Below are 13,619 nucleotides of genomic sequence, written 5' to 3'. Positions count from 1 at the left end.
TGTGAACCATATTAATGCCGATTGAGAGGCGAAGTACGGATGACACAAATTTAGTTTCGATCGATTTTCCTTCAAAATTTATGCGAACCAAGCACTAATGTACTGATGAAGAATGTCACGTAAAATTATTCTCGTTGTCACGTAAAATTCATTTTATGTAGTTTTTGTTCCAGCATTTAATCTTCGTCACAACTATCTACATTTGACAATTATTAAATACGTACTAAGTTTTGTACCTAATGTTAATATTTCAATTGTAAAATGATGCAAAATATAGGCATTTAACTAGAGCATTTTATTTTCAAGGGAAATAATTGTGGTCTGACTGTATTATTTTAAAAATCACAGTTGAGATTTTTTTATGTGTGCACCGGTACAGTTTTGCGGGGAAGTGAAAGTTGCCATGGAATTTTGTCTTCTTCTAAAAACAAGGTAAGTTGACAGTTTTTGTTGAAATACATATCTGATAGCTGACACATAGGAGAATGTTTTGGTTTATATTCATCTTACAGATTTTTTTGAAAAATGAAGAGAAACAGGGGGAATTCTGTAAATTTCTTCTTATATGCAAATGAGCTGAAAATGTTTTGAAATGACTAGACCAGAAGTTTATGCCTTTCCAGAAAGTTTTTCCCTACCTTTGACGATAGTTATTAAAAAGTATAGATATCAACCTCTTTGCTGATATTAGTACCTAAAATTTTCAGCCTGTGAATAGCTGTGGAAATTTGGGACTTCCTTTTTTGAAGATATAAATAGATCTAAGCTATATTTAGACTAAAGTTTTTTTCAGTATAACAGCATGTAGAGAACCCTATCATACAGTCAAATATTCTTGATATTGCAAGGAAATATAATGCATTTTTCAAGTGCTTGCTGTTTCTTATGTTGTGCATACTTGATATAGGTCATTGTCAATGTCAACTATCATTATATACTGACATTTGAAGTTGTTGTTGTTTTCTAAATTACCTCCCTTATATATGCATTTTTCTTCATTCATTTTATTGATAATTACTTCCCTTTATGTTTAGCAAAAATTCTCAGATTGCATTTAATTAACTCCCTTTATTTAACATGAAAAATTCTCTTGTGTAATGATTATTTGTATATTTTACTTTCAGTGTCTGATACATGTAGTTGCAGTCTGTCTTTGGAAGCTGTAGAAATAACAAGAAAGGGACTGACATAGTGGTATAGTTTGTTATATATGAAGTTTATTGATGGCATTCATGTCATGATGATATCATTAAAGTATAACATACATTGATTTTCTGACAGTCATGTGTTATTACATTTGAACTCAGACTGTTTTATAATCAGGTTCATGATATTTTTTAATATACATTGTATACAATAGTTGCATTTTTTCAATATTAATTGCAGCTTTATAAATTAGAACACTTCAGGTTCATGTTTGATATAGTTTATTAATGATTATAATTTTAATCATACAATGAGTTATGAGATATTTTATTAATTTTAATATATTTATATTAATATATGTAAAAAGTCTGTATTAAATGCATAGGTCATCTTTTGTACAAAAATAAAGGGGAAAAAAAGTGGTATAATTTTCATTTTCAGTTTTGGTAGGGAAAAGTTTGAGTATGTACATGTACAGTTGTTTGACCTGTCTGACCCTGTGGCAGTCCAAGCAGATGTTACCATTATGAAAAATGCAGGAGGTATTATGCTTTTGTATGTTAAACAAAGGTCTCAAAGCATTTATAATATGCTGTATGGCTACATTCTTGCTCCTGAAATAACTGTACAAGACAGCTATAAGACTGACATATCTGACAAGATGTGAACCTTCTGGACTTTATGTCAGCCTGGCATAAACATTTCTTTCCTGTAGCTTTGTGTATCCCTCAATTTACTAAGTACATATCTCCATTCAAAATAATGATAGTAGATATGGTTTAGTAATAAATGTGTGATAGCTGTGTAATGTCAACATTTCAAAAGTAGAATGAACATGTACTTTGATAATAAATATTGAAATACAAATTTCCGTATATTGTATCAGTCAGCAAAAACATGAAGTACATTTGTATCTTTGTATAATAATTAAGATAATTAAAACAATTATATTCAAATGCTTTGACACTGATTTTATGTTGAATTCCTAGAATGTGTGTGAATTAATGTTTTACAATATTTCAGAACTTGAAGACAATGGTTAGTGCAGAAGGGACATAAAAGTTAATATGATAAAAGTAACAGATATAAATAAGGTAAACTATTGTGATAAAAAGACATGGCCAGTGCTGCACATCACAAAGGCAATATTTGAATTTAATTTTTTGTCACTTATGAGTTCTGTAAAGCTGATTTTGCAATATATATAAAATGATTAGGATTATTTTTTTTACTGTGATCATTTTTTCACATGATTTTGTCAAGACTGACAATTTGTTCATTGGAATAAGATAATTAAAGACGGCATTGTGTCACATAAAAATATGTCTGCATAGTTGCCTAACATTAAATGTCAGATTGTAAACAAGGAAATTCTAAATTTGGAAAATCCTTTGTTGTTTTTCTTCATTTAGCTCAGTTGAAGGAGATGAAGTTTGAAGCAATTTTCACAATACAACCTCTCCAGAGTAGCTCACTCTGAAGCAAAAACCTCTCTTTAACAACATCATGAGAATTTCCCTAAGCTGAAATATAACTATCAAATTTACTTCTCCAGAATAACAACCTCAAAATAGCTAAAATATTTGTATATCCCACAGGGTATAGCTCTACAGAGGTTGCATTGTACTTATAATATCTATGATTTCAAATGCTTTAAGAAAAACAACACTTTCAACAAGGGGAAAAGTGAACATATATTACTCATAAGGTGAAGTTTTGGCAGTTCTCAAGTTCATTGTTTTTGCATGCTATATAAAAGCACTTTAGGTAGTTTATCATTATTACATCATATACTAATCAGAGGTTGTAGGTTGTTGTTTTAGGGTGAAATCATAGGTGAACATCATCAGATTTATCTGTTTATTTTTTTCACCATTTTATTGAATATGTACATTGAATGTTATAAGATATGCAATCTTTTCAGACAGTCCTATTAAATAACTTGACATTTAGTGGATCTAAGTATATGTAAAATTTAAATAAAGCAGCAAGCCAAGTAGCAACACAATCTTGCTGCTTAAAACAGGTAATTCCTTAGACAAGTTGAAATTAGACAAAATGTCAGTTTGTAGAGTTACCTGACTTGCTGCTTGATAATATATTTCTAAGATTAGAATATCTGCAAATGTCTAAAATGATGTTATAATTGTTTTAAAAACTATCATGTTTTATTCTCTTTTTGTAATAAAGTTTTACATTTGTATTTCCAGAAGTGCTACAAGTGTGTTGTCATGTGAAATGGAATTTACCCCAACTGTGCTGCATGATGTATATTCAAGTGCAAGACAGCCATGCACCAGCTGTAAACTGAGATGGACCCATATAATAAATATGTGGACTTTCCTATGTATTATCATCTGTACAGAATGTGTTCATGACAAGACTGTATACATGTATTGTTAAATCATTTTTATTTCCATTATTGCATGCATGTAAGAAGCAAGCATTTAACAATTGCAGTCATAGAAGTGTTAAAATGTGATCAATCTAATTTAAAGAAACACATTTAATTGGACTTTTTAAGTTTCATAGTATTTTTGGTGGGGATTGACCCAGTCATTCAGCAACTTATACAGTCTGTGTGTCATTTCTTGTATGTTATAGTTTTCTTAATAATACATTAAATGTCAAAGTTATGGTAAGATGAACTCGTTCATCACTTGTAGATTAATGTTAAAGCAGTTCAACATTTTACCATAAGTTAACTAATATTCTATTTAACCAGAGTTGTCACATATTTTCATATAAATATTTGTATAATACAGTCTAATCTAATCTACATATGATGTACCACAATTTTTTAGTTATATTTTATGTTGATATTTTATGTTGTTTTCATGTCTCAACATATAATTACTAACATCAAAGAAACTTAAGTATTTTACAATTTGGTTGGTATAAATGGTTGTTTTGTTTATATATTTTTTTCACTCCAGGAGAATAAAGAAAAAACATTTCAACATATCTCATCATTCCAGATAAGTACACTACATAATCAAGATAAAAGAAATAAGAACAATATATGTTGGTGGAATTTTATTTTCAAAAATTTGATATACAGTCTTTGTAGTATTTACTTCTTTAGATATGTTGGACTGAAATGGGAATAACAACATACTTTAATTTTTTGTAGTCATAAGTTAATATGGGAATTATTAACTTAACTTAACTTAAAAAGATTTTATCTCACTGTTATGCCATCTGAGCTTTAATATTTTTCAACATTGTCATTGGCAACAAGGCTCAAAATTATTTGTTGTGTATACCTTGCATTCATGTGTGATAAATGCTTTTATGGTATTCTTTAATATAATTTATGCTTTTCATCTTACCATGGATTAAAAAAATATAAATTTATTTGTCTGAAAATTAAGGTAAAAATACTGACTGATTAAATTGCAATATAAGAAAGCTTATTTGAGATAAAGGGAGGTAATTCCATAAAAATATATGTAGTATGTAGATGATAAATGTAATGAAGGGAGGTAATAAAATATTGTGAAGTTATTAGTCTTCATTTCTTTGATGAGCTAATTAATTGTTTTACATTTTGGTTTTTTAACTACAAGTATGAACTAACATGTGTACCTGTCCTGAAGGAAAATAAAAAAGGTTGTTTGATGTCCTTGTACTGTTAAGTTGTTCCTGTATTTGTTTACATTCCATGTCTGAATGAAATGAAGAAACAGACTTTAATGAGGGTATCCCGGAAAAATACCTAAGTTTATTTTTATATCAGCAAATTTGATGAGATAGTCATTCAGGAGTTGTCTATCCTATTTCCAAAAATGCTATGGGGACTAAATTTTTTGGAGTAAATATCTCTTTTAAAAAATAACACACAGCATTTTAATATTGTATATATATTATCTGATGCACTTAGCAATATATATTTGGAGTCAAAATGTTAAAAATTCCGGTTTTAATTTTTTAGTTACAGTGTCTACAAAATACGCTTCCTTTTGGCGGTGTGTGCCGCTAATTTCATACATGTAAAATAACACTAATGAGGTTATTGATTTGCAATTATCATCGACCACGGTATATGACAAATTAAACTATATTCTGCCAAAAATATTTTCGTACACAGTTTCATGTTATGTTTATTGTATCGAATATAAAGATGCTTAAAATGCATGCTAGTTTTAGGTCATCTCTATTACAGAAAATTGTCACGTAAAATACAATTGATTTTAATTCAGTTAATTGTCAGTCTGATTTGAATTTTTTTATATTGGACCATAAATAAAAGTCAAATAGAATGATAATTACATTTCTAAAAGCACACTAATAAAAAATACCATTTCCTTTGCTCATTCTTGAATAAATAAAGTATTAATAAAATACAAGCTAAAGTTAGTTTGTTTTGTCTATGCATTCCAGATAATGGCAAAATCACATGCGCAGCGTCAAAAAGAATATCGTGAAAGGAAAAAGGCTGAAGAAAACAGTTCCTGGTTAGAAAATGAGAGCAAGAGAACAAAGCAATACTATACCAAAGTTGGATTACTTAGCAAGAAGGAAGTAAAGAGTAGACGACAGAAGCTGCGTATAAAACAGAGAAAGTACAGAGCAAGTAAAATGGGTACTAGGACTAATGCCAGTAATCCGGACAATGTTGGTACTAATCCATCCAGTGGTGTGGATCAGATACCTAGTACAAGCAATTTGCCGGTGCAAACCAGCGAAATATCAAGTTCACAAGCACCTTCTACCAGGTTGATTGTAAAATTGCCACCTATTAGAAAGAGGCAGGGGTCAAGTAGCAAAAAGAAGGCTGACAGAAAGATTGAATACCTGAGACAAGTACAGAAGGATCTGAAGAGAAAGAATCAAGCCCTAAGAAAGAATATATCACGACTACAGAAATGCAAAGTCACTAGTACACCAAAATCCTCAACTGAGAGAAAAATGATCGATGCAGGTATAGCACCAAGACAGCACCCGGTCATCCGAAAAAAAACTGATGTTTGCTAACTGTGTCGTTCGTGAATTAAATGAATCGGCATCAGTAGATCAAAGAAACAGACGTTTAATCAAAACAGTTATAGCTGGTAGAATTTTGCGAAAGTATAAGTTAACACAGTATGCTGCAAATCTGACAAGTCTTCGCGTTAGGTATAAAAGCAAGCCTAAGCAAGGTGGTAGGAAAGTGTATCGCTCTACGATTCAACTTCGCGAAAAGATCAAAGTATTCATGGAAAGGGAGGATAATTCACGACAATTACCAGGAAAGGCTGATGCAGTGAAAAGTCTTGAAACTAAGATGAAATTGCAGAAATTTGTACTCAACGATTACCTCAAGAATGTCTTTTTAAAATACAAAGCTGAAAATCCAGAGCACAAAGTTAGTTTTTCAAGCTTTTGTCGCGCTAGACCTTAACACATCACCCTTGTAAATTATGCAGCCAGGGTAACCTGCCTATGCACAAAGCACCAGAACTTTGCTTTAAAACTTCATAGTCTGAAACGATCCGGTGTAATTACAAACACTAGCCCAGACAGTCTTTCAGACAGCATGACCGTTGATCAAATGAGCTGTGCACTTTCAAAATTAAATGAACGTGAAATACAGTTCAAACAGTGGAAGAGAGTAAAATGCGATGATGGTAAACAGAGAACAAAATTACTAGATATAGAGAAAGAAAGAGACGTCTTTACTGAGGAACATGAAAACCGAGTTTCAAGAATTCAAAGTACATGCTTATCGTGTCAAGGTACAGTTTCAGGCATTTAAGCAGATGAAGGAAAGTTTAAAGGATATGAAAGATCACGTGTGCATACAAATGGACTTTTCAGAAAACTATAGTATTAGGGTGGGTCGATACCTTATTCGTCAAATATTACATTCCTTCCGATTTTGATGAAACTTGGTCCAACTACAGCGCTATCGTTCCTTTTTGTTTTTCCGTCGTCTTGGCAACAATACGTTATCAGTGATGACGTCTACATACATTGATAACCAAAAATGCGAATAGCAGTAGCATCGAATTACTATAGATACATTCAACACTTCTTTATAATATGGATGGACTTGTGTATTCAATACATTATAAAACAATAGGAAAGAAGAGAAAATGCGACAAAACAAATTAACCATTTTCTTGAAGCATTATTTATAAAAAAAATAAAATCAGTAATTATTTGATTCAGTCTCGTTTTGAGTTAGGCAATAATTCGAGATGTATTTAGCTATTTGTTATGCTACGAGTGGTAAAAATTTTTCCTGCACACCTGATATGCCCGTCGGTTTTATTGTTGCGTGTATTGTATTTCAGCTTATATGCGTAATTAATTGGGGAGATTCAGTTGCACTGATTGCAGACGTAAAATACATGTCATGTAATTGTTTAGAAAAGAGGTGATTGCACAATCAACAATAAATATTTGTTTAATGGATTATCCATAAATTCAATGGCATTATACAAAATCTTGACGTTTGTCTTGTATCAATACGCTAGTGTAAACAGTTTAGGTTACAACGAAATTTCAAAATACTTCGTTTGATTAATTTTGTATCTTGAAGCTGATAATTGTGGATAACATAGAGCTAGTCATGTACAAAGAGTAGCACTTACAGTTTAAGGAAGCACAATATGATTTTTAAAGCAATGGTACACCTTACTTCAATCCTTTCTGGACCGCTGACCGCTAATGCTTTGATCTTTATCCATTATATGCTACATTAAACGCTTGAAAATAATCAGCATAGTTTAAGTATCTCTTTCATTCATCTTAAAATGCACACAATGAATATAACTGGATTTCTTTGAATAATGCCTCCACTCTTAGCATATTTGAAATCAGGCGACGTTTTATCAAAATCATATGTCCATGCTTGTTCTTATCCATAAATGCTGATCAATTGATTTTCTCACAGATTATGCGCTGCATTTCAGCCCACGGTGATGATGTGTAACATTCTTTTCTTTAGGCAGCAGAGATTAACTTCTTCTGTGCGAGAAGGTCCTACATCTAGCTTGTGGGAGACGTCGGTGGTGCTATCCAGTTACTTCTCAGGGAGAAGACTCCACATTTTGGCTTTCTGATTGTTCTCCTTTTTAAATTTCAGATTGCATTTTAAGAATGTTATTGTTAATAGAATAAAAATGAAATATTTTTTTTCAAAAGAATTTATAAATATATCACTCATTCAAAATGACTGTTTGCAAAACTTCAAAAAGATGGCGGGTATAAGAGCATTTCATCGAAGAAATGCTTTTAGAAAATGATGCTAGAAGATAGTACGAATAATAAAGTGTTACAGGAAATCCGCCACTTGGCAGACATTCCTTCACGGTATATTTATTATATTGACAATGAAATATATATCTTTTGATTTATTAACATATTATTTTTTACGTAATACGCCCCTATTCAGCCCTCTTTTGTTACAACCACATTTTTTATCCTCGACCCTCCCCAATTTTCATGTCATTTTTACATATAAACAAAATCATGTTAATAGATATTTGAAGCACTACGTCTGTCCTATTTTTTCACAAAAGTTTTGGCTGGCCTGCATAGCGACGTGTGGTTCTGGCTGCGGTTGTGTGAGTCTCCTCTTACTTTTAATATGTATTTGCATGAAATTAATTAATGAGGCGAGGGACAAATGTTTCTTAGTCAGGAAAAGCTTGGTCACAGAGGCCCCTACTTCAAACACTGAAAGTGGAACTTTTTTCATAATGAATATAGACGTTATTATCAGAACGAAAGAATTTCATTTGAGTTTGCATCTGCAGTTTATTTTTTTATTAATTATATTTTGTTTTAATTTTATGAAAGTATGGGTCTCTTATATCACTTTTATTATCATATCTGTCAATAGGAATTTAAGACTGGTGTTCTTTCATATTGATATATTTATATATATTTTTGTTTTCTAATTCTATTGATCAGAGCTGTTTCGGCTTCCCCTTTACCATTTCTAACCTTTCCGCCGATACACAATGTTTAACTGTACACATATAAGGAACGTTTTCATATTTCACGACTGTTGTCAATCCTGTTATAGGATATTATTCTCAATGCCAACAACGAAATAGATATATATGATCTCCTACGTCACCATTGAAAAATAGTCATTGATTAGATATTCAAGTAATACATAGTGATATTTCAAAGCTGAAACTAAAAACTGAACAAGACAGAGGTTGCTGACATTCCTTTACTACGATTACCTTGTAATAGTATTTACATTATAAATAACTAAACTTTCTAAGACAAATGCTGTCTGCATTTCTGTTCTGGACATATATCAATGAATGTCCTTTTGTCCGAAGTATAAACGTTGAAATATTATCAAGTTAATTGACTCGCTGCCGCATCCATCAGTATTTAATCTAATAACGAACATCATGCATTTATCTCAAAGAAATAATCGAAAGTCTTCAACAATTCTGCACACACAGATTGGTCATTGAACTAATGTGAGGAGTAACGTACACTGACAATATTCAAATGTTCTTTTTGCTCTATTGGAATTCTATTTTACAGATTAATTAAATGGACTCCATGATCCCATAGGAACAAAAATACAATAATTTTTGTTGAAACTGTGCGATACGAGTACACAAAAATGTGACGGACGGACGGGCATTCAAACAGTACCTGCCACCTGTGTATTTGACTATCAACACTTTTTATATATGTTGTACATTACACAATCAAAAATGTTGCCCAGTCTATTTTTCTTTTATAAGAATAAAAAGAAAAATATCACAAATAATACATATCCTTGGTGAATTACAAAATAAAATGAAAAAATAAATATTAAATGGGGCATAAATCATACAAGAATCTACAATGTTCCCAAACTTATTTAGTGGCAACTCATGCAGCTCATTATGATTATACCTCAGTTTCTCAGACAAAATGGCAACAATCAAGGTGTTTCTTTTTGTGATCTGTTACAATCTAGTCGGACAATACATTTTATTAAAAAGGATCGAAATATTTCTTGAAATTTTCAAAATAATCAGTTACGTATACATGTATTTTAATATAAAAACACAAACTCAGCTGTAGATGGGTGAAATTTCCCTTTCAGAAATATATAATAGCTTCTTCTCTTTCTTTAAAATTAGGTACTGTTCCGTTAAACTATATGCCAGTAAGAACTTTTAATGTTTTTATAATAGTTAAGACTTCCTTTTTATCATATTAGGACGATGGTTCTAATATGCCGTCTGCAGAGCCAAAATGCTCAGATTTTATTTGCTATTTTGAGCAAAGTAAGGCGGTCGACAGCAAAACAGATTTACTAAAATAAAACAAACAAAAAATAAATCTTTACTTCACACCCTGTACTGAATATTATGAAAAAGGGAGGTACATTATCAATCTTGTAATGTGGTTTAAATAATCGCCCGATATCTTAAATGCTACACTGTATAGAGTTTTACAATACAAAGAAAATCAGACAAAATGGGTATATATCATCATGGATATAGAAAATAGAAATGGGACAAGAATTATACAGTAAGACAAAGCATTCTGATGCATGCAATTTAAATTTTTTGCACATGAATCTGTTTAGTAAATATAGCTGATCTATCTATAGTTCTTGTAATATATGTCCCAAAAGAAATTTTAGCCGCAGACGAACTTTCATGGAACGCGTGACTGTAAAGAGTTATGGCTCGTTGTTGAACACAAAATGGGTCTCATGGGACTTTTCAATGACCCTATTGCCATAAATACTTGCAGCATAAAATGAATGAAAACAACCTAATTCATCGTCCAATATTTAAAGCAAACAAATTGTCAAGGGATGATGTTTGAGGTTTATATTTCCTAGTACTTTCCTGCAAAGTAGTATAATATGATATAACAATAGTCTATAAAATATTGGTAAAAAGATTTTAGTTATAACGTTTATATTACTTCTCCATTCCGTTTTCTCAAGAACGCCTACGTTTTTCTGTATATAAAGAATTAATATTTTCAAAGTTACAGTATTCACATTTCTACTAATGGTTGTTGTGCCAAACTAAAGCCGCTGGAGAACTGTCATGAGCAAACTGGAAACTCTTGAAAGTCAGCTAACATCTGTGTAGAAATGAATACAGGCAAAAGAAATATTTATACTATCAAACCCAAAATGAAGATAGTTACTCCTTAAGACTGCGATATTATCAAAGAAAATAGTAAGTTTATCAAGCCATACACATGGTCATGACGACCGTTTAACACAATTTCTGTTGAAGTAGAGACAAAAAATTTCCAACAGAAACGGCCAGGTTAAGGCTGTTGAAGTTATTTGGAGACGACTAAATAAAATTACAACAGACATCGAGTATTACTTTTTACACAAATACGTATTCCTATTCAAAAATGCAAGTGTCACAAGACTTTAATACCACTGTGGACAATACAATGTCTATTGTGCTCATCTTATTTCGTATGATCTGACACTTCTGGAAAAGGTCAAAATAAGTAAAGCAGTTTTGTATTAGTATTGACCTGAAATGATATTCTTAAAGATATCAGGATAAACGTATGACAGGATTCAAAAGAACGTACTGCCTGGCGCGGAGATGATGATATTCTAATCTTTTATTTTAAACTTCTTATTTCTTTAGGGAAATCATAACTTTGTCCATTACTTCGAACGAGCTTTCGAAATAAAGACTAACTTGAACATATCCTGTTGTTTATTTTGAAAGAACTCTTCGTTTAGAAAGCAATGTATTTGTATTTTGGAATTTGCAGAGATTCAGTGCGAAGCACGTATTAATTTATAAGTTTTAGACAAATATTTGATTTAGAAAGTGCAAACATATTTTATACAGAGTTAGCTGTAAACCAATTGCATCGAAAGGTCTGCTACGACAGCACGATAAACACTTAACAATACATTTAATAACTAAATGTAATATTGTGGGTTTAGATATTGGTATGACCCTCATTAGCATTTATTGCAAGAGGTCCTGAATGTGGCTCTAACCATCTAGATGCACAAAAAATATTTAGTTCTTGCATTTGAATTTTTGCAGTTCCTTGCTACAAACTTGTTGTTTTCTCTCCATGAGAATCAAACCTTCAAAATAAACTCAAAATAAATGTCAGACGATCGAACTTTTCAACATCCAAGTAGAACAGCCAAAAAGTCCCATCCTCGTTAAGTTGCAATTTGCTTTCCGATATAATTCCTGAAATATTTGTAAATGCAGTAATATATTGCGGAGCCATTTCGATCTTTAGTGTCAAAAATGTTTCAGTTATAATTTAATGTTGTTTTTGAAATTCTGATGTCCGGTTTTGAAAGATTTATTTCGAACTACGACATTTTGTTCATTTTTTTTTTTTTTTTTTTTGTGAATCACGCCAATTGGCGTACGCATTCTCACAGAAAGGACCACTCTTAATTTTACTGCACTAATGCTTTTATACTAAAAATAAAAGTTTCTTTTTCGTTATGTTTTGTACAGTAATAGCATTGTGTAATATGTAAGTATTTGGATTAAAATAGCTAGACCTTTAACATGGCACAGAAAGTGTCATGAATTCAAAATGTGGCGCTGAGTGCTTCTCTTTCTTTCATATTATATTTTCATAAAGACGAGACATTGCTTTTTCAAGAATGACAATTCTCATTTCTGTAATTATGATCTGCAAACCATAATTAACCATACTTATCCTAAACTCAACAGGTTTTAAAAGGTCTTTAATTGAAATAGTACATGTGTTAGTCTGTGTATATGAGTAACGTGTGTTATTTTTAGAGCATTGTACAAGTATCAGTCAAATATTCCGTAATATTCTTTTAGGATAGCGGTATGTTTGCTTCACACTTTGAAAAACATAACTACTGCCCGTGAATCATAGAGACACCTTTTGTTTATTTTTATTTGTACTTGTATGGCTGCGCTGCAAACAAACTCATTCAAACATGTTATATTTCACGACAGATAAAAGAAGATTAATAAATATAGATTTACTTGGAGTTCCAGTAGCCCGTCGGCTTAGCTCTATAGGGAGAGCGCAGTTCTACGGATCACAGTCTTTAGTTCGACACCTTGGCGAGGTGTATGCTCGCCGTGACGATTTGATGAAAGACGTTGTGTCTAAAATTATTTTGTCATCCACCTCTGCTTCATGCGGAAAAGTAGGTAGTGACGAACAGATTAGTACTGGTACAGAATCCAGTAACTTTTGTTAGGTTAACTGTCCGCAGTTAGATCAAACAAATAACGAATTTCAACAGTAGATCTGTTGCCTAGAAGTAAGTAAATGTAACGTACATCCAACCATCATGACTTTAATTCCCCATTCTATACACTAAAATAACTGAAGTTCTTTTGATAAAATGAAAAACGACGACCCGTGTCCTAAAGTTTTACCCCTAGTTAGCAGCATCGCCACCGGACGTTACACACCCGTTGCAATTTTTCATATGAGTATCTCGTCTAGCGTCACGTTAACGTAGGCATGCTTGGATATTTGTTTTATCATATTCAGTTATTTCT

At 31.6% G+C, this 13,619-nt stretch overlaps 1 long non-coding RNA gene across 2 annotated transcripts; it reads left to right on the top strand.

The window, feature by feature from the left end:
* Window positions 1–305: 305 nt before the first annotated feature.
* Window positions 306–4,542, top strand: LOC128547249 (uncharacterized). Of its 2 annotated transcripts, XR_008366406.1 has the most exons (4): window positions 306–432; window positions 1,125–1,194; window positions 1,588–1,688; window positions 3,357–4,542. It is a non-coding gene; the product is annotated as an uncharacterized LOC128547249 (long non-coding RNA). The 2 variants fall into 2 exon arrangements; XR_008366407.1 differs by lacking the exons at window positions 306–432; window positions 1,125–1,194; window positions 1,588–1,688 and adding an exon at window positions 2,213–2,240.
* Window positions 4,543–13,619: the final 9,077 nt, after the last annotated feature.

Source organism: Mercenaria mercenaria, chromosome 12 (genome assembly GCF_021730395.1).
Source record: "Mercenaria mercenaria strain notata chromosome 12, MADL_Memer_1, whole genome shotgun sequence".
In the NCBI taxonomy this organism is placed as follows: Eukaryota; Metazoa; Mollusca; class Bivalvia; order Venerida; family Veneridae; genus Mercenaria; species Mercenaria mercenaria.
The sequence above is the reverse complement of the archived record's forward strand: the minus strand, read 5'-3'. Positions and strand labels throughout refer to the sequence as shown.